Source organism: Gossypium arboreum, chromosome 4 (genome assembly GCF_025698485.1).
Source record: "Gossypium arboreum isolate Shixiya-1 chromosome 4, ASM2569848v2, whole genome shotgun sequence".
In the NCBI taxonomy this organism is placed as follows: Eukaryota; Viridiplantae; Streptophyta; class Magnoliopsida; order Malvales; family Malvaceae; genus Gossypium; species Gossypium arboreum.
The window spans coordinates 69710751-69736277 of record NC_069073.1 but is presented as its reverse complement, the minus strand read 5'-3'; the positions used below and the strand labels follow the sequence as shown (position 1 = coordinate 69736277).

Below are 25527 nucleotides of genomic sequence, written 5' to 3'. Positions count from 1 at the left end.
TTGGCCGAATACTAATATTTCTCATTTAGCATAATACTATTCAACTTTTCATTCCCAAAATAACACTATCTCAATTATGCTTGCGTTCAAACATATATACTCATGAATTAACCTCAACTTTATAAACCAACATCATTCATTTGGTCTATTATAGAAAATCAAATATAATATCACATATATACACACCTATTTGGCTGAATATTCAAGATCCAATATATTATCTTATAAATACTTACTTGTATGGCTGAATACTCAAGTTTCATTATATCATCACATATGGCTAAATATACAAGTACAATATATCATCATATATGACCGAATATACAAGCTCAATAAAACATCACATGTAGTCAAATATTCAAGTTTTATATAACATCACATGTGGCCAAATATACAAGTTCAATATATCATCACATATGTACGTACCTATGTGGCCGAATATACAAGGTCATTTAGATCAACTTACATGCTCAATTTCCACATCAATGTGAAGTCTTATAGGCATAGGCTTGAAAATAAATCACCGGTATAAAACCTGCTAGGCATAAGCCTGAATCACACACCGGCACAAGGCCTGCTAGATCCAAGGTCTGATATTTATTCACCGGCATAAAGCCCGATTATAATCACCAGCACAAGGATTGCTAGGCTCAAATACCGAATATCACTATTACAAAGCCGTTTCATACATAACTCATATAACAAAAATTCCAAATATTTCATATCAATCATACGGACTTTCGAATGATATAACTTAGTAAAATTAAACTCAAATACAATATTTCTCTACCTAAACACATTCGGCTAGCTCTTTTAGGAATCTATAGATTCCAAAACAGCATATTAAACCAAATTACATTCAACATAAATGATGTTTAATTGCTTAAAAACTTACCTCAGATATCGACGAACATTGTAAATCCACTATTTAACTATATTTGTTTTTCCCCGATCCAAGTCTGATTTCTTTTTTTCTTGATCTATATAATTTCAAATTAACCTCATTTAAACAAAATTTCATTCAATTTAATCCAACAACACATAAATGGGTAAATTACCATTTTACCCCTGATATTTCATACTTTTACAAATTAGTCCTAAATGCACAAAACAAAAAATACACAAAATCTCACCGCATCATAGTTAGACCGAATCTTCCTTATGCTTATACTAATCCATATATTTCATTTATTTTGCATTTTAGTCCTTCAATTTATTATTTTTGCAATTTAGTTGTAATAATTCAAAATCATCAAAAACTCCAATACAAAACATATTAATCCAAAACATATCTTTCATAATTTATCATTAAACATCACAAACACAAATATTCATCAATGCATAACTCAAAATATTCACCAAAATAAAAAATTCAAGCATGGGTCGGGTAATACTCGAAGCAACAATCTCAAAAACATAAAAATTATCAAAAACCGAGCAAAGTCCATACCTTAATAAAGCTTCAAAGTTGCCGAATACCTAAGCTTTCTTTCTTTGTTTTCTTTTTAAGGTTTTGGTCACCAAGTATGAACAAAATGCATGGCTTTATTTTTTTATGTTATAATATATCACATATACCATTTATTACTTTACATTTTTAACATTAAAAATTTAATAATAAAACCATATAAAACATGTCTTCAACCGTCCACTCATATATCCAAAGGCCTAATTACAACATAAGTACTCCATATTAAAAAGCCACTAACACTACAGTCCTTATGCTTTCAACTATTAAGTTTTCATTTTACGCGATAAAGCCCTTTTATTTAATTAAGCACACAAATAATCAAATTTTCATACAAAACCTTCACACATGCTAATTCACATATAATAAAAATGGAAAATAATATTTAAATATTTTTCTGACTCAGATTCGTGGTCCCAAAACCACAGTTCTGTTTAGGGTCTAAATTAGACTGTTACATTTCGGATGTCGCAACTTTATCGATTCTTGCTCGTATTTGCTTGTTAAACATCCATAGCAATTCAACAACAAATAAACATATATAAATCAATTTAAAGACATTTATTTGCATATGAACTTACCTCGTATATACGATGAATGGATCGGATCCACTACTCGACAACTTTCGATTTCCCCTGATCTAAATCTGATTTCTTTCTTTCTTAATCTATTTAAATTCAAATTTAGCTCATTTAATCACCTATTCATTCAATTTCATCCAAAAATACCTATTTGGGCATTTTTGCACTTTAGCCTCTAAAGTTTCATATTTATTCAATTTAGTCTCTTTTTCACAAATACACAAAATTCACAAAATTCAATAAGACCCACGCTTAGCTGCACCCCTAGCAGCCCATATTTCACATTTATTTCACATTTCAAGCCCTCAATTTACAAATTTCACAATTTAATTCTATTTAAGTATTTTCATCAAAAATCACTTTACAAAACATGAATATCTATCAACAATTATTAATTTTCCATCACCAACATTCAAAAACGTCAGGCTATCATCAATGGCACTTCATGAAATAATCAACAATTTTAAAAATTAGGACATGGGCTAGCTAGAACACGAAGCAACGATAAAAAAAACATAGAAATCATAAAAAACCGAGCTCAAAGCATACCTTAATCAAGAACCACAATGGTCGAACCCTAAAACCCTATTTTCCTCTTCTTTTTCTCTTAATAATTGGTTATGGATGATGATAATTAGGCTTATTTTAACTTTGTTTTATTTATTTATCATTAATACATAGTTTACCATTTACCCTTGGTTATTAAACCATTTAACCATCAAATATAATACCATTTATGTCCATTCCCACAATCAATGGGCTATTTACAACATAAGGACTTCACCTTTAATCAACCATACCAATTAAACAGATTTAATATATAGAATGCCACTTTTGCATTTTTTGCAATTTAGTCCTTTTCTCAAATTAAGCATTCAAATGCTAAAATTATTTCACGAAATTTTCACACATATATAATCATATGCTATAAACACCAAAAATAATATTAAAATAAATTTTCAACCTCAGATTTATGGTTCCAAAACCACTATTCTGATTTAACTAAAATTGGGCTATTACAACATTCCCCCCTTAGGGATTTTCGTCTCAAAAATCTTATTTGTGAATAGGTTAGGGTATTAATTTCTCATAGCATCCTCGAGTTCCCATGTAGGTTCTTCAACCTCTTGTCGATGCCACAAGATTTTCACTAATGCTATTCTTTTATTTCTCAACTCTTTGATCTCACGAGCTAGAATTCAGATTGGTTTTTCAATGTACGATAAATCTAACAGAATCTCAACTTTGGTCGGGGAAATAACATGCGAGGGATCAGATCTGTATCTTCGTAGCATCGATACATGAAATACATTATGAATCTTCTCTAATTCTGATGGTAATGTTAATCGATATCCACTGGTCCAACTTGTTTAATAATTTCATAAGGTCCGATGAATCTCGAGCTCAACTTTCCTTTTCTGCCAAATCTGAGTACTTTCTTCCATGGTGAGACTTTTAAAAACACTTATCCCTGATCTGAAACTCAATATCTTTCCATTTTAAATCTACGTATGATTTTTGACGATTTGACACTGCTTTCATGCTATTACGAATTACTTTCACTTTTTCTTCAATCTCTCTAATCAGATCAACCTCGTGAATATTATTTTCGCTAAGCTCAGTCCAGTACAACAGTGTTTGACATTTTCGACCGTATAGAGCTTGGTACGGTGCCGTCTTTATACTCGATTGAAAACTACTATTATATGCAAATTCAATCAATGGCAAATACTTTTCCCAGTACTTTTAAATACAAGATTGCAACAATGCAACATATCCTCATGTATCTGTATAACTCGCTCGAATTGACCATCCGTCTGCAGGTGAAACACGGTAGTGAAATGTAACTTTGTACCCAGTGTTTCTTGCAGTTTCCTCCAAAACTACAAAGTGAATCTCGGATCTCTATTCGAAACAATAGATATTGGCACTCCGTGCAATCGAACAATCTCAGAGATATATAACTCAGCTAACTTATCAAGCGAGAAACCCGTACGTACAGGAATGAAATGAGTTGATTTTGTTAATCGGTCAACAACAACCCAAATTGCATCTTTCTTTCTTGGAGATAGGGGTAAACCCGATACAAAATCCATTGTTACTATATCCCACATCCACTCAAGAATCATAATAGGTTGTAATAAGCCTAATGGTACTTGATGCTCAGCTTTAACTTGCTGACAGATTAAACATTTTGAAACAAACTCGAAGATATCTCTTTTCATGTCGTGCCACCAATACAGTTGTTTCAAGTCATTATACATTTTTGTGCTTCCCAGATGAACAGATAAACGACTACTATATGCTTCATTCAAAGTCATCAGAATCAACTCCGAATTTCTCGGAACACATATTCAATTTCTGAATCTCAAACAATCATCAAAATCAATTTGAAATTCTGAATCAGGGTTTGAATTACATTGAGCTCGTTTTGATAACATTTCATTATTGATTTTCTGAGCTTCGCAAATCTGCTGTAAAAATATCAGTCTCGCTTTGAACTCGGCTATTAACGACCCATCGTTAGACAAAGCTAAATGTGTATTCAAAGCACGTAAATCAAACAAAGATTGTTGGCTCAAAGCATCAGCAACTACATTCACTTTCCCCGGATGATAGTCAATTATCAAATCATAGGCTTTTAACAATTCTAACCACATCTGCTATCGCAAATTCAAATCTTTCTGAGTCATCAGATATTTCAAGCTCTTATTATCAGTATAGATGTGACATTTTTCACCAAACAAATAGTGACGCCAAATTTTCAACGCAAACACAATCGTAGCCAATTCTAGACCGTGTGTCGGATAATTCCTTTCATGCAGTTTCAACTGTCTTAAGGCATAAGCTATAACTTTGCCTCCCTGCATCAAAACACAACCCAAGCCATTTAACGATGCATCACTAAAAATTATAAATTCTTTACCCGACTCAGGCTGAACTAACACTGGAGCTTCAATCAATAAAGCTTTTACTGCTCGAAACTTTTCTGCATTTATCTGACCACTCGAACTTAATATCGTTTTGAAGCAATTGTGTCATCGGACTTGCAATCATTGAAAAGCCTTTCAAAAATTGTCTATAATAGCCAATGAGTCCCAAAAAACTGCAGACTTCGGATACATTTCTCAGAGGCTTCCAATATATTATTGCAGAAATATTACTTGAATTGACTCAGATACCTACGGCGGACACTATATGACCTAGAAAACCAACTTCTTTTAACCAGAATTCACATTAACTAAACTTTGCAAATAACTATTTATCTCGCAGAGTCTGTAGTACAATTCTCAAATGTTCAGAATGCTCGGATTCATCATAAAAGTAAATCAAAATGTCATCAATGAATACAACAACAAATCGATCTAGGTACAGTCTAAAAATTCGATTCATTAAGTCCATAAAGGCAGTAGGTGCATTCGTTAATCCAAAAGGCATAACTAAAAATTCATAATGTCCATAACTCGTTCTAAAAGCTATCTTTGGTACATCAGTATCATTAACTCATAACTGGTAATAACCCGATCTCTAATCTATTTTCGAAAACACTATAGCCTCTTTCAATTGATCAAACAAATTGTCAATCCATGGTAGAGGGTATTTGCTCTTGATTGTCAGTTTGTTGAGCTGTGGGAGTCTATACACATTCTTATCGTGCCATCTTTCTTTTTCATAAACAATACAGGAGCACCCCAAGGCGAAAAACTTGGTTTAGCAAACCTCTATCCATCAACTTTTGTAACTGAGCTTTTAATTCTTTTAACTCTGTTGGAGCCATTCTGTATGGAGCTATTGATATAGATGTAGTTCCCAGCATTAACTCAATGCCAAACTCAACCTCTCGGATCGGTGGTAAACCTGGTAACTTTTCCGGAAACACATCTGGACACTCACACACAACTGGCATTGATTCGATCTTCTTTTCAGTCACTTTCATATTAAGCACATAAGCAAAATAAGCTTCGCAACCCTTTCTCACAGATTTTTGAGGTAACATCGATGAAATCACTTCTTGTAAACCATTCAAATCATCTGACTCAATCTGGATAATCTCGTTATTTTGACATCTCAGATCAATCATCTTTCATTTGCAATTTACTACTGCATCATTCAAAATCGTTCAAAATCATTAAGGATACTCGAAAATCACATAAAGCTCGTACAATGCCATATCCCAGATATGGTCTTACATGTTTTCACATATCGATGCCAATGTCCCAGACATGGTCTTACACGTAATCACAATACAATGCCAATGTCCCAAATATGGTCTTACATGTAATCACTTCTAGGTACTCCTAATGTCATGACATTCATATCCTATACCTTTCCTAAAGTTCGTACGGGACTTTTAGATATCGTAACTTCATCGATTCTTGCTCGTATTTGCTCGTTCAGCATCCATAGCAATTCAACAACAAATAAACATATAGAAATCAATTTAAAGACGTTTATTTGCCTATGAACTTTCCTTGTATATACGATGAATAGATCGGATTGACCACTCAATAATTTTCGATTTCCCCTGATCTAAATCCGATTTCTTTCTTTCTAGATCTATATAAATTTAAATTTAGCTCATTTAATCACCTGTTCATTCAATTTCATCTAGAAATACCTATTTGGGCATTTTTACACTTTAGCCCTAAAGTTTCATGTTCATTCAATTTAGTCTCTTTTTCACAAATACGCAAAATTCACAAAATTCAATAAGACCCATGCTTAGCTGAATTACCATAGTGCCCCTAGTAGCCCATATTTCACATTTAGTTCACATTTCAACCCCTCAATTTATAAATTTCACAATTTAATCCTATTTAAGCATTTTCATCAAAAATCACTTTACAAAACATGAAAATCTATCAACAATTTTTCATTTTCCATCATAAACATTCAAAAACATCAAGCTATCATCAATGGCACTTCATGAAATAATAAAAAAATTTAAAAATTAGGACATGGGCTAGCTAGAACACGAAGTAACGATCACAAAAAGATAAAAATCATCAAAAATCAAGCTCAAAACATACCTTAATCAAGAACCATAATAGCCGAACCCTAAAAACCATATTTTCCTCTTCTTTTTCTCTTAATAATCCGTTGTGGATGATGATAATTAGGCTTATTTTAACTTTGTTTTATTTATTTATCCTTAATACATAGTTTACATTTTACCCTTGGTTATTGAACGATTTAACCATCAAATATAAGACCATTTATGTCCATTCCCACAATCAATAGTCTATTTACAACATAAGGACTTCACCTTTAATCAACACTACCAATTAAACACATTTAACATATAGAATGCCACTTTTGCATTTTTTGAAATTTAGTCCTTTTCTCAAATTAAGCATTCAAATGCTAAAATTATTTCACAAAATTTTCACACATATATAATCACATGCTATAAACACCAAAAATAATATTAAAATAATTTTCTAACCTCAGATTTGTGGTTCTGAAACCACTATTCTGATTTAGCTAAAATCGGGCTGTTAAAGTGTTCCAACCCGTGTCTGACCCCGTGTAACTCTTTAAATTGGGTCACACAACCAACCACATGCCCGTGTGCCCTTTGAAATGGCCTCACACGCCTGTGTGCTAGGCCATATGCTAGGCCATGCCAAACATGTAGGGTATATTGACTTATGCCACACGGCCAAGTCACACACCCGTGTGCTGGGCCGTGTGGAGCATACTGACTTGAGTTCTAATTAAACACTAGGGGACACATGACTGTGTCACCTGATCGTGTGTCATACACGGCTGAGACACATGCCTGTGTCTCTGCCCATGTGGAAAAAATAGGCTATTTACCAAGCCATTTTTCTCACTCAATTTTCATTACCTACACCAACCACATTTGCATATAATCACAACTTCAAATGTCATTTAAACTCATCCAAACTAAGTTCAATTCATGCTATATCAATACCAATAATTAAAAGGAACATAAGACTACAATATGCCATTCAATTTCATGCTAATTTCCCATTCTCAAATCACTTAAATGGTCACTTTCAATTATGCATCATTTTACCTAAAACCACAAGCATACCAATCTCAAAATATCAAAGATTTGATAATCAAAATACCAATTCACAAACAAGCAATCACAACAAGCCTTTACATGGCAATTACCAAATTCATAACAAAGGCCATTTGCATATACATATACATCACCAGATATACCAAAATAAGACATATACATCACCAAATATACCAAAATAAGCCAACTCTCATGGCTATACATAAAACCGAACACTTAACATGTACAAGCCAACTCAAATGGATAAATCCATTGCTAACATATACCAAAATGACCATAACACCTATACATACCATATAACCAAATACAAAAGTTAAAAAGTACCAAAGTGAAAGACTGATAATGTGATGAGATCTCCGACAACTACCAAATCTGAGCTAGCTTTGATAATCACTATAAAACACAGAAAAGTAAACAGAGTAAGCTGTAAAGCTTGGTAAGTTTGTATAGTAATAAACTCAACTTGCCATAAATACACAATTCAAACCATTGAATATATCAATATACAACTCATATTAATCCACAAACCTATCACATAATCATTCATAAGGTTAGATTTGAAATTCACAAGTTTCTTTGATTCAAAGCTTATACGGTTCATGTACATACCTGAACCATCTCGTATCAATCTCATACTCATCCATAGCTTTGATATACCCGTAGAACCATTTGGAATACTATCAAATACTTGGGAATCTCGCACCCTATGTGACAATACATAGCCAAAGCTATCTCAATCTCAAATCACATATAATGCTCACTCTCGAGCCATCAACGGGTCTACTCACACAAGTTGATGGTCATGACGTAGCTACACAGTGCTGCTCACAGAAGCTAATGAGAATCCGCAATATATGCTGGATAACTCAGCCATCAGTAGGGCATACGAAGCAACACCCAAATCACATAAGCCCTGATGACATGTCATTCGTATCCTAATCTATTCCTAAGGTTCCATTGGGATTTCTCATTGCCGATTCTTCATCGAACATTTTCGTTGAATCATATTCATCAACAATTCAAATATAAAGCATTTAAAACATTATTACAATAATGTTTATTAACATAGGAACTTACCTCAATTCACAAAAACGACGGAATGAATCAATTAATTCAACACTTTATCTTTCCCCTAATCTAGATCCGAACTTCGGTTTTCTTGATCTATATGTAATTAAATTTAGCTTATTTAATTTTCATTCTATCCAATTTAGCCCAAAATGCATATTATGGTAAATTTACACTTTTGCCCCTAATATTTCAACATTTTTACAGTTTAGTCCTTATGTAACAGTCCGATTTAGACCCTAGTCAACATAGTGGTTTTGGGACCACATATTCGAGTCAAAAAATATTTAAATATTATTTTCAGTGTTTATGATATGTGAATGAGCATGTGTGAAAGTTTCGTATGAAAATTTGATCATATGTGTGCTTAATTTAATAAAAGAACCTAATTGCGTAAAATATAAAAGTTGCCTGCTATATGTTAAAAGTGCTTATTTGATTTGGCTTTATAATTGTGAGGTCCTTATGTGGCTTTTTGACCATTGGAATAATGGATGGACACAAATGGTCACTATTAATGGAATTTTAATGTTATTGAATAAGGTTAATTTAGTAAATGTGTAAATTAGTTAATAATTTAAGAAACAAAAGACAAAATTTGATTCATTCATCTTAATGGCCACTAAAATTGAACAATAAAATTAAGGTTTAAAGCATAAAAACATTCGGCACTTAGAAGATCAATTAGGTATGTGAATTTTGATCCGTTTTTGATATTTCTATGCTTTTTTGATCGTTTCTTAGTGTTCTATCAAGCCCATGCCTGAATTTCTGATTTTGATGATGATTTTGAAATATGCCATTGATGAAATTGTGAGCTTTGTGAAGTGATAAACCGTAAATTATACATATTTTTACCCCATGTTTAAAGCATTTTATGGATGATTTCCTATTAGAATTGGTGAATTCGATGCTCCGAATGCTTTAATTTCATGTTTTATACTTAGAAGAGCATGGGAGAGCGAAAGGAATGAGAAACGGGCCAAAAACGGAGAATAGAGAGTAAGGAATTACTCTAAGAAAGCCGATTGATCCATTTCAGAAACCGGATTCATCATCAAGACTGAAGATCTCTCCTCAATTTCCCTTAAAGAGTTTTGGGTTTTCTTTATGTTTTGTATTCTTTGTTCTTCTGAGATGTTGTCTTATTTAGTTATGAACTAAAACTCCTAAATACCTAAGGGGAATGAAACTTAAGACCAATCTTGTTATTATTTTCTGAATCGTATGATAAATATTTAACTTGTTCTTAATTATGTGTTCTTAATTCTTGTTTTGATATCCCAGGATACTGATTCAAGACAAGCTCTTATTTAGAGGAGGAATAGACCCTGTCTAAGAGTACATTTGTCATAATTAAGTGGAGTTGATTGCACGCCTAGACATAGGGTGACAATATTTTTTCAGATTAGGGTGAAACCTAATAGGGGGATCCATAGGTCGAGTTAATGCAACCCTAGAGTGTTAATTAGAGAAAAGTCTCGATTATTCAATCTAGGGATTAGATGTTATTAGTCTTGAATAGGGATAATAACATAACTTAGGGATCTCTACGGAACAAGTTGAATGAATAAATCGTCCAGAATAACAAGTAAAGTCTAGGTGGATTTTTCGTTAGGTATTGTCTTAAGTCAATCAATTTTCCCCAAAATCAATTCCCCAATTCTTTTCTTTGTGAGTTCTTAGTTTAGATAATTAGTTAATTAAAACAAATCCTCTTTATTCTTAGGCTAGATAATAAAAAGACAGTCATTACTAGTACTTTTAGTTCCTTTGGGTTCGACAATCTGGTCTTGCTAAAACTATACTATTGTTCGGTAGGTACACTTGCCTACATCGCAATAATAGTTTGTTCAAGAATAAGTAATTATAAATATTTAAAACCTATCACGAAATCACGCGATCAAGTTTTTGGCGCCGTTGCCGGGGAGCTAAGATATTAGGAACACTCAATTTTTATTACTTTAGCCATTTATTTTTCTTGCAATTTAATTTAATTTTTTTATTATTATTATTTATTAACTTACTTTTTCTTTCTCTTGACAGGTTTTTATAGTTTATGACTAGTCAGGACCATTACTTTTTGACGAATAAATTGATCGTACAGCTCGCAGAAATCAAAGAGAAATCAGCCGAAGCTTAAGATACACAGAGAACGAGCAAGAAGACGATACTCAACCCCCAACTTAAGAGATGGCTGAAAAAAAGGCAATCAGCTACCTCCTATAATTGACGTTAATCAAAATCCTGCTCCACGCACTATGTAAGATTATGCTAAACCTTCTTTAACAGGAACTAAATCAAGCATAGTTAGACCTGCTGTAGCTGCAAATACTTTTGAGTTAAAACCTAACACTATTCAAATGATACAACAATTTGTTCAGTTTGATGGTTTGCAGGATGAGGATCCCAACGCTCATTTAGCCAATTTCTTAGAACTATGCGATACATTTAAAATTAATGGTGTTTCTAATGATGCCATTCATCTTCGGTTATTCCCGTTTTCATTGAGGAACAAAGCTAAATAATGGTTGAACTCGTTACCACGAGGATCAATTACTACTTGGGAACAAATGACAGAAAAATTTTTACTAAAATATTTTTCGCCGGCTAAAACAGTTAAATTATGTAATGATATCTCTTCTTTTGTGCAGATGGATTTAAAAACACTCTACGATGCATGGGAGAGATACAAGGACCTTTTGAGAAGGTGCCCTCACCATGGGTTACCGCTTTGGCTCCAAGTACAAACATTCCAAAATGGTCTAAATCCTTCGACTCGACAAATGGTTGACGCAGCTGCTGGCGGAACCATCAATAATAAAACACCTAAAGATGCCTATGAGTTTATTGAGGAGATGTCACTGAATAACCATCAGTGGCAAGTCATGAGAACAAAGCCAACGAAAACAGCCAGCGTTTATAATGTCTATTCGATAACCATTCTCTCTAATCAAGTAGAACTCTTAAATAAAAAGATTGATGGTTTTCTTAGTTCTTCACAAGTTTACCCAGTAATGCAGTGCGAAGCAATTAGCAGTGGAACAAGCCATTCAGAATACCAACCTTATGGCCATAGCATGGATAACGAGCAAATCAACTACATGGGTAATAATCCTGTACCTCAAAACAATCTATTTAGTAACACTTACAATGCAGGTTGGAGGAACCATCCCAATTTTTCGTGTAGAGGCCAAGGGAATCAAAGATCACAACATCCTCCGGGTTTTCAGCAGCCACCCCACCAACAGGAAAAGAAGCCGAACCTTGAAGAGATGCTCCCAAAGTTTATATCGGTGTCAGAAACTCGTTTGCAGATCACTGAGACAACACTTAAGAATCAACAAGTATTGATCCAAGGGCTCGAAACTCAGATAAGCAAGCTATTCAAATTAATTTTAGAAAGACCACTAGGGAGTTTACCTAGTAACACCCAATCCAAAGAGCATGTGGAAGCAGTTACACTAAGGAGGGGGAAAGTGTTAGCAGAAACTGAAAAAAAGCTAACACAAGAAGTCGTGATAAGCGAAAGAGGTGAAAAAATCAAAAATAGTGACAAACGAGTGCCAAAATAATATAAACCTCCAGTTTTGTACCCAGCAAAATTGAAAAAAGATCGCATTGATGTGTAATTCGGTAAGTTTCTTGAATTTTTTAAGTAATTACATATCAACTTACCTTTTGTTGAAGCCATCTCACAAATGCCTACATATGCAAAATTTTTGAAGGAGCTTCTTAGAAATAAAAGGAAATTCGAGGACTTGTCTACAGTAGAACTCAATGAGGAGTGCTCAGCCATACTCCAAAACAAGTTGCCAACCAAACTGAAAGATCCAGGGAGTTTTACTATCCCTTGTTTAATTGGTAGTTTGAATGTTGAGAAAGCACTAGTTGATTTAGGCGCTAGCATTAATTTGATGCCATATAAAATGTTCAAACAACTTGGTCTTGGGGAACCTAAACCTACTAGGATGAGTATTCAATTAGCCAATAGATCTATTAAATATCCTAGGGGCATTATATAAGACATACTCGTGAAAGTAGATAAATTCATATTTCCTGTTGACTTTGTTGTGCTTGACATGGATGAAGATTTGGAAGTGCCCTTAATTTTAGGGCGCCCATTTTTAGCCACTGTTAGGGTTGTAATCGATGTGGGTAATGGTAAATTGGTAGTTAGAGTAGGTGACGAGGAGATTATCTTTAAAATTTATGATGCTATGAGGTTCTTTAGGGAACAGGATGATTCATGTTATTTATTGACTCTATTGATCATACAACTCAAGACTCTTTTCAGGAAATTATACATGAGGACACATTGGAACTGTATCTATCTCAAGAAGAGGAGACAGATGATGAACCTAATGAGTACTCTTCAAGACAAGTAGAATATGAGGGCATTAAGCTAAACAATTAGCTTAAGCAAAAAAACCCTCTATTGAAGAGCCTCCCAAAGTGGAACTTAAACAATTACCAAACCACTTGGAGTACGCATTCCTTGGAAATAACTCTACATTACCAGTTATCATTGCTACTAACTTGCAACCCAAGGAGAAAGAGGAATTAATCCAAGTATTAAAAGAACATAAAAAGACCATAGCTTGGAAAATATCTGACATTAAAGGAATCAGCCTTTCTTTTTACACGCACAAAATTTTGATGGAAGATGAATAGAAACCGTGTGTACAAGCTCAAAGACAACTGAACCCCAACATGAAGGAAGTTGTAAAAGTCGAGGAAATTAAACTTCTAGATCTGGGATTATTTATCCTATTTCTGACAGTTCTTAGGTAAGTCCAATGCAAGTTGTCCCTGAGAAAGGCGGCATGACGGTTGTGACAAACGAGAAGAATGAATTAATCCCAACAAGGACAGTCATAGGATGGAGAGTTTGCATCGATTACAGGAAACTGAATGATTCCACAAGAAAATATCACTTCCCCTTGCCATTCATTGACCAAATGTTGGAAAGATTATCCGGGCACATGTACTACTACTTTCCAGACGGGCTCTGGGGTTACTTCCAAATCCCAATAGGTCTTGAAGATCAAGAAAAAATGACATTCACATGCCCATATGGTACGTTCGCTTATCGTAGAATGCCTTTTGGATTATGTAATGCTCCTTCCACTTTTCAGCACTGTATGATGGCCATCTTCGACGAACTCGTGGAAGATATCATGGAAGTATTTATTGATGATTTCTCGGTATTCGGTAACTCTTTCCATCTCTGCCTTAAAAATTTAAAACGAGTTTTAATAAGATGTGAGGAAAAGAACCTTGTGCTTAATTGGGAGAAATGCCACTTCATGGTTCAAGAAGACATTGTATTAGGGCATAAAATTTCTAGTAGAGGGATTCAAGTTGACAAATCTAAAATAGAAACAATCGAAAAATTACCACCTCCTAGTTCGGTTAAGGCTATTAGAAGCTTTTTAGGACATGCTGGTTTTTTTAGAAGATTTATTAAGGATTTTTCTAAAATAGCTAAGCCTTTGACTAAATTGCTAGAAAAAGATATACCTTTCAATTTCAATGAGGAGTGCGTAGAAGCATTCAATATTCTAAAGGATAAATTAATTAATGCTCCAATTATAATTGCACCTGATTGGAATTTACCATTTGAATTAATATGTAATGCAAGTGACTTTGCAGTAGGTGCAGTACTGGGACAGCGGAGAGACAAGCATTTTCAACCTATCTATTATGCTAGCAAAACTTTGATAGCGACACAAGAGAATTATACCTCTACGGAAAAAAAGTTGCTAGCTGTGGTTTTTGCATTTGATAAATTTCGATCATATCTCATATTGTCTAAAGTTGTTGTGTACACTGACCATTCCGCCCTTTGCTACCTTTTAACTAAAACTGATGGAAATCCTCGACTCATTCGATGCATTCTCCTATTGCAGGAATTCGACTTGGAAATTAAGGATAAGAAAAAAACTGAAAATCTTGCGGCTGATCATCTGTCCAGGCTTGAAAACTCCAATACCAGAGAACTAGATGAAGTTGAAATAAATGATTCGTTCCCTAAAGAATAATTTTTCACTATATCTGACTACGAAGTACCTTGGTTTGTGGACATCGCAAATTTTTTAGCCGCTAACATTATCCGAAAAGGGTTAACACACCAGCAAAAGAAGCGATTCTTTAATTATGTGAAACACTACTTTTGGGACAACCCCTTTCTGTTTCGTAGATGTGCAGATGAAGTCATTAAAAGATGCGTTATAGGATCAGAAACATAAAAAATATTGAAACATTGCCATTCAGGGCCAACCGGAGGACACTATACTGGAACTAAGACTGCACACAAAATACTTGAATTAGGTTTTTATTGGCCTTCGTTATTCAAAAACGCTAACAGGTACGTTACTTCATGTGACAAATGCCAACGGACAGGTAACATATTTAAACGTGATGAAATCCCTCAAAACTATATGCTTTCATGTGAAATATTTGACATTTGAGGTATCGATTTCATGGGCCCATTCCCCAGTTCATTTGGGAATAAATACATGTTAGTAGCGGTGGAAGCCCAAGCTCTACCTACTAATGATGCTAGAGTGGTAGTATGTTTCCTTAAGAAACTCTTCTTGAGATTCGGAACACCTAGAGCAATTATCAGTGACAGGGGCACTCATTTTTGTAATACCCAATTTGAAAAAACCCTTAAGAAATACGAAGTTCATCATAGAACAACAACCCCATACCATCCTCAAACTAATGGACAAGTTGAAGTAGCAAACCGAGAAATCAAACAGATCCTTGAAAAAGTAGTAGAATCAAATAGAAAAGATTGGGCAATGAAAGTAGATGATGCCTTATGGGCTTGTAGAACTGCTTTTAAGACCCCTATAGGGACATCACCTTACAGACTTGTTTATGGAAAAAGTTATCATCTACCATTCAAACTAGAGCATAAAGCTTTTTGAGCTATCAAATTTCTAAATCTTGATCCTGAAATTGCAGGAAAAAGTTGGTTGATGCAGCTGAACGAGCTTGATGAGTGGCAAGCCAATGCATACGAAAATTCACGCCTATTCAAGGAAGCAACAAAGCGACGCCATGACACTCGCTTAAAGCAACGAAAGCAATTTGAAGTTGGAGACCTTGTCTTACTATATAACTCAAGACTCAGATTGTTTCCTGGGAAACTCAAATCACGATGATCAAGACCTTTTGTAGTTCAATCTGTTCTTCCATATGGCACAATAGAGGTGAGTCACCCGTCATATAGTACTTTCAAAGTAAATGGACATCGTCTCAAACTTTTTAACGGCGAGAACTTTAAAGATGATAGAGAGGAGCTACGACTCCACAAACTGCCCTGAAAAAACCAACAAGGTAACAGTCGAGCTTAGACTATAAACAAGCGCTTCTCGGGAGGCAACCCGAGTACTAATGATTTTAAATTATTTAAATTTCAAATTTTAAACATTTAGGTCACTAACAGAGTATTTGAAGCACAGGTTCCCTACTCCACATGACTGATCACACGGTCGTGCTTATGGCTGTGTGACCACCACGGACAGAAACACAGCCGTGCGAGACGACCGTACGAAAATAGGGTAAAAGTTATCCTTCCCAACACGGGATATGATAAGTGGCCACGGGCGTACTACCTGGCCGTGGTCAAATTTGCCGAACAAACACGAGCGTGAGACACGACCGTGTCTAGCACCCGTGGACCATACTCTCAGAATGATACGGGCGTGCGAAAACCTACACGACCGTGGGAGAAGCGAACCACACCAGACACGGGCGTACGACACGATCATGTAGCCACATGGCCTATACATACGGGCGTGCAAGAAGGCCGTGTGATGACATCACAATTCATGACGAACACGGACGAGACACGAACCACACGGGCATATGCACCGGCCGTGCCACTTGAAAACTTAGAAAAATTATCTTATTTTATTTTTCTTTTATTAAGTTTTTAAGATTCATTTGTTTTCCTCTTAAAAATGGTTTACCTTCAGAGTCAAGCTTGCCATCCAGAGTTATCTCCAATACTCGATCTCGCCAATCCAAGAATATCATCCATTCTTGATACAGGAAGTTTCACTTCTCCCCCCATCTTCTTTTTATACTTTAATATCTATCTTTGTACATTGAGGGCAATGTACATCTTAAGTGTCGGCAGGTATTTATTTCATTATCAGAAAAATCCCTGAATGACTGCCTTGTTCTCTTGAAAAGCTTTCATATCATATTTAGGATAAATTTTAATTAATTTATGATTTTGATTGATATATCTTGAATTAAAACATAGGCAATTATGCATTGATTGTTTAAAGTATAAGAAATTAGAGAATCAAGCATGACGAGTTGATTTTTAAGAATTCAAAATCTTAGGCTGTTTCCCCAAAGTTTAGGTATTACTTTGAATTGGAATTCACAAGTTTTTAACATCAAAAATCCATAATTTTTGTGAGATTTTTTAGCCTTTTGAGCATCTATTAATTCTTTCATGCTCATTTTTATTATTGCTTTGAGCGCGTCAGTAATGAACTATTACTCTAGAACTTGCTTTATTATACATGTCGAGACCACACCATTTGATTTGATATGTCAAAATGATTAACGCACTTAGGACTAACCCACTCATGCCATGAAAAGCCTACCTCCACGATTAACCCCTAGTAAACCCCCTTGAGCCAAACAAACCATTCTTTGTATTACCCTTAACCCATTATTGTTGAAATCCCCTAAATTAATCCCTATTTTTGTCGAGATTTGAGTTGAATGAATTGCTTAGCTATTTTTTGTTCTTAATAGTTATTCTATATTATTTAACTCGTTCTTAAAAAAAATATATGTATATTTATTAGTAATTCCATATTCTAAGAAGAAGCTCTATTGTACACAAGTGAAGATTAACTCTTTTTCTAGTTAGGCAATTTTTCAATTCGACCTCGATTCTAACCCTTTCTTTCAGTTTGTGACCACACCCCCTAACTAAGCCTCATTACAACCCTCTAAAGACCTTTTCATTGATGTATCATCTTAAATTATAGTTGTGGGGATTTGATTTTCATGCAAGCCTATGGTAATGACTTTTCATTATTGACTATTGAGTACTTCATTTATTGTCCTTAAACACCTCAAGTGATTTGAGTGAATTTTTAGTGAGGATGTAAAACTCTGTGATATTTTGAATCAAAGGTAATTACTTAGATGAGGGGAGACACCTATGTTTGCATGAATAAAATGCTCAACTTGGAATGTTTGGAACTTTTATGTTCTTTTAGTAGAATTCTCAATGTATGATTACTTATGGATTAATGTGATATATTATCGATAGAAATTATAAGTTGAGAAGAATTTACTTTGATTATGAGTTGAGAATTTTGCTTGAGGACAAGCAAATACTTAAGTGTGGGGGTGTTTGATAAACCGTAAATTATACATATTTTCACCCCATGTTTAATGCATTTTATGGATGATTTCCCATTAGATTTGGTGAATTCGATGCTCCTAATACCTTAATCTCATGTTTTATACTTAGTAGAGCATAGGAGAGCGAAAGGAACGAGAAACGAGCCAAAAACGGAGACTAAGGAGTAAGGAATTACTCTAAGGAAGCCGATTGATCTATGAATGATCTTGAATGTGTATCTACTTAGGAGAGCTTCATCACCAGATGTGATTACGAGTACATTCACTCTTTATGATACTTCTGTGATTGCTTTGATAGATACTGGATCAACACATTCATATATATGCATGATCTTAGTGAACTATAAGACTTTGCCTGTAAAGTCTACTCAGTTTGTAATTAGAGTTTCGAACCCCCTAGGCAGATGTGTGTTGGTTGATAAAGTCTGCAAGAATTGTCTGTTAATGTTTCAAGACACTTGTTTTTCAGCTGATCTGATGTTGTTACCTTTAGATGAATTTGATATAATTCTAGGTATGGATTAGTTAATTTTGTACGATGCTATTGTGAATTGTAAACGGAAAACTGTTGATTTGAGATGCGATAGTGGTGAAGTAGTTCGAATTGAATCTAGATATTTGAAGGGATTACTTGCTATGATATCTTCGATGAAAGCTTAGAATATTGTGAGAAAAATATGTGAAGCTTACTTTGCTTATGTGATTGGCTCGAAAATGTCAGAAAAGAAAGTTGAGTCAGTACCTGTTGGATGTGAATTTCCTGATGTGTTTCTTGAGAAACTTCCGGGTTTACCTCCGATACGAGAAGTTGAATTTGACATTGAGTTATTACTGAGAACTACTCTGATTTTGATAGCACCGTATAGAATGGCTCCGACCGAATTAAAAGAATTAAAGTCACAGTTGCAAGAATTAACCGATAGAGGGTCTGCTAGACCGAGTTTCTAACCTTGAGGTGCTTCAGTTCTATTTGTGAAAAAGAAAGATGGTATGATGAGAATGTGTATTGATTACCGTCAGTTGAATAAAGTGACTATCAAGAATAAGTATCTTCTGCCTCGAATTGATGATTTGTTTGATCAGTTGAAAGGAGCTACTACGTTTTCAAAAATAGATTTCAGATCAGGCTATTATCAGTTGCGAGTGAAAGACTCAGACATTCCAGAAATTTCTTTTAGAATGAGGTACCGCCACTATGAATTCTGAGTTTTCCCTTTCAGATTGACTAACGCACCTACTATTTTTATGGATATGATGAATAGAATTTTCAGACCGTATCTGTATCAATTTGTTGTTGTATTCATTGATGACATATTGATTTATTCACGTGATGAATCCGAACATGCGGAGCATTTGAGATTAGTGCTACAGATTCTGCAAGATAAACAGTTATATGTGAAGTTTAGTAAATGTGAATTATAGTTGCGAGAAGTTGGTTTTCTGGGTCATATTGTATCAGCATCTGGTATTCGAGTTGATCTAAGCAAAATTTCAGCTATTTTGGATTGGAAACCTCCAAGGAATGTCTCTGAAGTCTACAGTTTTCTGGGACTTGCTGGTTATTATAGAAGATTCATAAAAGGTTTTTCGATGATTGCACTCCATTGACAGAACTGCTTCAGAAAGATGTGAGGTTTTAATGGTCCGAAAAGTGTCAGAACAGCTTTGATCAGTTGAAAACTTTGTTAACTGAAGCTCCGGTATTGGTACAACCCGAATCGGGTAAAGAATTTGTAATTTACAGTGATGCCTCATTGAACGGTTTGGGATGTATTTTGATGCAAGAAGGTAAAGTTTTTGCTTATGCTTCAAGATAGTTAAAGCCATATGAAAAGAATTATCCGACACACAACCTTGAGTTAGCTGCGATCATGTTTGCTTTGAAGATCTGGCGTCACTATCTATTTGGTGAGAAATATGACGTATATTCTAATCATAAGAGTTTGAAATATCTGATGGCACAGAAAGATTTGAATGTGCTTGTAACACCCCGCACCCGAGACCATCGCCGGAGTCGAACACGAGGTGTTAACAGACTTAATTCATTACTTAAACAGCTCAAACAATTTATTTTTAAAATTTTCAGTCAAGCTAACAATTTGAGTTATAGTCGCTAAAAAATTCATATCTCGAGTTACGAAACTCGAAATCCAATTCTGTAAATTTTCCATGAAACTAGACTCATATATCTATTTACTAATTGTTTTCTAGAATTTTTGGTTGAGCCAATTAGTATAGTTTATTAGTTAAAGTCTCCCCTGTTTCAAGGTTCGACTACTCTGACCTCTGTGTATTACGAATCAGATATCTCCCTGTACAGAGTTTCAATGACTATGCCGTTTATTTCTAATAAAACTAGACTAAATAAGGAATCTGTAAATATAAATAATGACTTCTAATTATCTTTTAACAATTTGTGGTGAATTTCCAAAGTCAGAACAGGGGATCCAGAAATTTCTCTAGCCCTGTTTCACAAAAATTTAAACATCTCATAAAATATAACTCATATACCTGTTTTGTTCCATCCATATGAAAATAAACTCATAATTATTCAATTCCATATTTTATTCACCATCTAATTTTATCCCTACTATTTTAATGATTTTTCAAACTCACGTCATTGCTTTATCGAATCTATTTTATGGTAAATTTTACCTATTTAATGTTTTCCATGGATTAGCTAGTAATTTAGCATACATAACACCAAATATGACCATGATTAGCCATTCCAATGGCTAATCATTACCAAGCATTTCCATACCACTCAATAACCATATCATAAGACCATATATACAAAAATATTATAATGCTATACATGCCATACTCAAAATATGCAAGCCATTATGCCAAGATGGTATACGGATATAGTGTGAGCATGCCTCCGACCGTTCCCGATTTCCGAGCTGGCTTGTCAACACTACAAGGAATGAAAAGGAGGAAGTAAGCATAAATGCTTAGTAAGCTCACATGCAAATAGCAAGTAACACAACTATATAAGCAAACATAAAACATCATTTGCATAATCATCACCGAGACATTCATATCACATTTTCATTTATCATCTTACCATATTGTTGTTATATCGAGTTTTCAACCCGAGGGTTAAGTACATACCTGTTCAAAGTATTCATTTCACAACACTTACCAATACGTCCCTTTCATCTCAGTATTCCTCCATTTGAGTAGAATTTTACCCGTTGAACACATCGGAATATAATTTGGATACATGGAAAGTTTGCACATAAGTGCCACATATGTAGCCAAGCTACCATGTAACCCGCCCATAAGTGAACTCAGACTCAACTCAACGAGCTCAGGCGTTCGCATCCATAAGTGAACTCGGACTCAACTCAACGAGCTCGGATGCCTAGTTACATCTCTCGAACTCGGACTCAACTCAACGAGTTCGGACATTCGCATCCATAAGTGAACTCGGACTCAACTCAACGAGTTCGGATGCTCAACCATCCTAGTGACATGTCACTTGTATCCTAATCTATTCCTAAGGTTCAAACGGGCTTTGTCCCTCGATCTCACAATTGCCGTCTTCCACGGAATATTGGAACCGATACTCGGTAGCAATTCATATTTAACAAGTAATAAACATAATTTGCATATTACTCAACAATAACCACAAAGCATAGTATTTCATAATAATAATCATCATATCATATAAATATCATTAAGTTACTTAAAATGACAATTATGTTACTACATTTACACATGAACTTACCTCGTATGCGAAAATGGCTAATTTTACCATTTCGTCCACAACTTGGTATTTTCCCCATTTTAGCCCGAATTTCAGTTTTCCTTGCTCTATCATTTAAAATATAGTCTAATTAGGACTCACATTATTCAAATTGACCCAAAATCATATTTTGGAAAAATTACGATTTGCCCCTAAACTTTTGCATATTTACACTTTTGCCCCAATGCTCGTAAATTAAACTTCAGCCTATTTTCTTATGTTTTATGACATGCTGATCATTTTCTCCTTCTATGGAAACATCAAATTCTCACTCTAACATATACTTATGACTATTAGGTATTTTACCGATTAAGCCCTTTCGCTTCGTTTTCACTTAAAACCGAGTAGCACAAGTTGTCTAACATAATTTAAAACCTCATATTCTATCATAAAACACCAAAATACACAAATTTCACCTATGGGTATTTTTCCAAATATAAACCCTAGGTTGAATTATTGCTAGCAAAAGCTAAATCGAGCTACCGGGACTCCAAAAATGTAAAAATCATTAAAAACGAGGCTAGAACGGGCTTACAATCGAGCTTGGAAGCTTGAAAAACCCTAGCCATGGTTTCTCCTTGCTATATTCGGCCATGGGGTTGAAGATGAGCAAAGCGGCTTTTAATTTTGTATTTTAATTCATTTTACCCTAAATGACCAAAATGCCCTTACTACTAAACTTTCCAAAATTCCATCCATGTCCAATTTTGTCCATAGACTTATAAATTGGTAAAATTTCTATTTAAGACCTCCTAATTAATATTTCAAAACAATTTCATACTAGAAACTTCTAGAATGCAAGTTTTACAAATTATTCGATTTAGTCCCTAATTTCAATTTAAGCACTTTATGCATAAAATTTCTTCATGAAATTTTCACACAATCATGCAATCATATCATAGACCTAAAAATAATCATAAAATAATTATTTCTATCTCAGATTTTGTGGTCACGAAACCACTATTCCGACTAGGCCCAAAATCAGGATATTACAACTCTCCCCCCTTTTAGGGATTTTCGTCCTCGAAAATCTTACCAGAAAAGTGGTCTTCACTTTTAATCTCATATTCGGTGCCGAAGAACTTTCACTTAGGCTGTACCTCCAATACATCTCTTTAATTTCTCATATGATCTGAAAGCTTACAGTCTCAACTCTCAACTGTTCTTAAATTTTCAACCCTTCTCAGTTTCCCATGATATCATGACATAAAACCTGGATCTTAACTTGATTAATGGAGACCGAAATTCCAAGAAATCCAACAATCAAAGAAACCTGAAATTCCATGAATCTGATGAGTAGGAATTCATTCAATACAGATATGATTTATAGATCTTGCCAAACATTTAACAATAGGATACATCACATTTTCCTCTTTCCGCCATGGAAATAATTCTGATATGGCCTCAAGAATAATCCTTCTCATTTCCATTCCAATATCAACACTGACAAGGATAATTTTGATAGATCCCAATGCTCGGTTTTAACCCCTTTAACAAGCCCGATTTTATGTAACATCGAATGCTCTAAACTATCACATTACCTCACTGTCTTGAAACACATCACAATTCATACAACAGTACATTACTAAAAGTCAAGAAGTCTTTACTCAATGTAGACTAGTCTAGTTCAAACGCTTCGGTTATCAATATTCTCATCTATCCAAACTTTGTCAACATGTAATAAACTTTTCAGCTTTCACAAGACAAAAACCTTATCATTTGTAGTGACTTTAACTAATATCTAACTCTTTCTAATAAATATACACTTCTCGTTCAGACTATTTATTCTTTTATCAGTACAAAAATGAAATTATATTATTAGACTTGAGAAAAATAATCCTGACATAATTGTCACATGAAATCTTTCAAATAAATAATTCACCATATCGACTGAAACTTGCGCTTTTATCACCTATGCCTTTACTGATGTCAAATCCTTACACAGAAATTAGAAAAAATCCCAATACTAAAATCACCACATTACCAAGATCAAATTAGAAGTATAGTCATATTTGACATGATTATCATGAGCTGAAGAACACACTTCGAACATCAGTCTTAATTGACAAATTATGGAACAAAGATAACAAGAAAACCGAATAAATAAATCCAAGATAGAGAAACCCAGAATAAAGAAATCTAGAATAAAGAGATCCAGGATAAAGAAACCCAAGATACGATACTATGCCGGAGAATCGAAAACCAAACTCATAGAGAAAATACAGAATACCCCGATAATTCTTCAAAGAAAGAAAGTCCAAAAGAAAACATCATTTAGTCCCACTGGAATCAAATATAACAAGAACAATATATCTTCCCATACATATATATCAAATGAAGCATCAAGTAGAAGAAACAGAAACATAATATCTTACGTATTCTCTCATCAATTCTTATCAGACGAAATGAAATAGAATACCTGATGAAATAGAGCAATATAAATTATAAACCAGTCAGACTACCAATGCTTTCATCCAGCACCAGAATTAGAAGACATTCCCATATAACAAGAATTTCTTCAGAAGATTAATAGCCATAGAAATATTTCTGAGAACGGGTAAACACATAGAACATCTCAAAAGAGACTGCTAAATTTGTCCATTCATAACTGTCACACTCAGATAGTTCACATTTCAAATATCATTTCCCCAACTAGTTCTGCCGTCACAAATTTCATATTAAACCATTCACTAAAGAAGGCCAGTTCTGAATAAATTTTGATTTACACTTTTCTTGACCTTGCACCAGAGTAATTCGATTTACCAAAGAGAATTCCTTCTCTAATTGGGACAGTGCATAACTCCAATAATCTTTACGTCAATCTGATACTTTACTGGCTCTGACTTTACTTATCAGCTCATTTTCAGTCTCTGATCATACTTATAATTATTCTATCACTGAACTCTTTGGGTTCTCAACCGGAAACTTATTCAATACAAATCTCATGAAATTCCATTACAAGTACCACTTCGGTAAGGGGGAGGGGTTGTAGGACCTTTGACTCGACTTTCTTATACTTACACATATGACACAACTTCCATCATCATAGCAACATCATCAAAATCATGTCATTCATTCAGGCAATGCAACATTCATGTTGGCTTACACCAATTTTCCTATTGTCCCATTTAGACAATATACTTATGCATACATTCTATGTTTTCTAGATAGCTTTACTTATCCATTCATTTAATTA

General features: G+C 34.3%; 1 non-coding gene across 1 annotated transcript; it reads right to left on the bottom strand.

The window, feature by feature from the left end:
- Positions 1-11790: 11790 nt before the first annotated feature.
- On the bottom strand, positions 11791-11897 carry LOC128292508 (small nucleolar RNA R71). The gene has a single exon (XR_008282493.1). It is a non-coding gene; the product is annotated as a small nucleolar RNA R71 (small nucleolar RNA).
- Positions 11898-25527: the final 13630 nt, after the last annotated feature.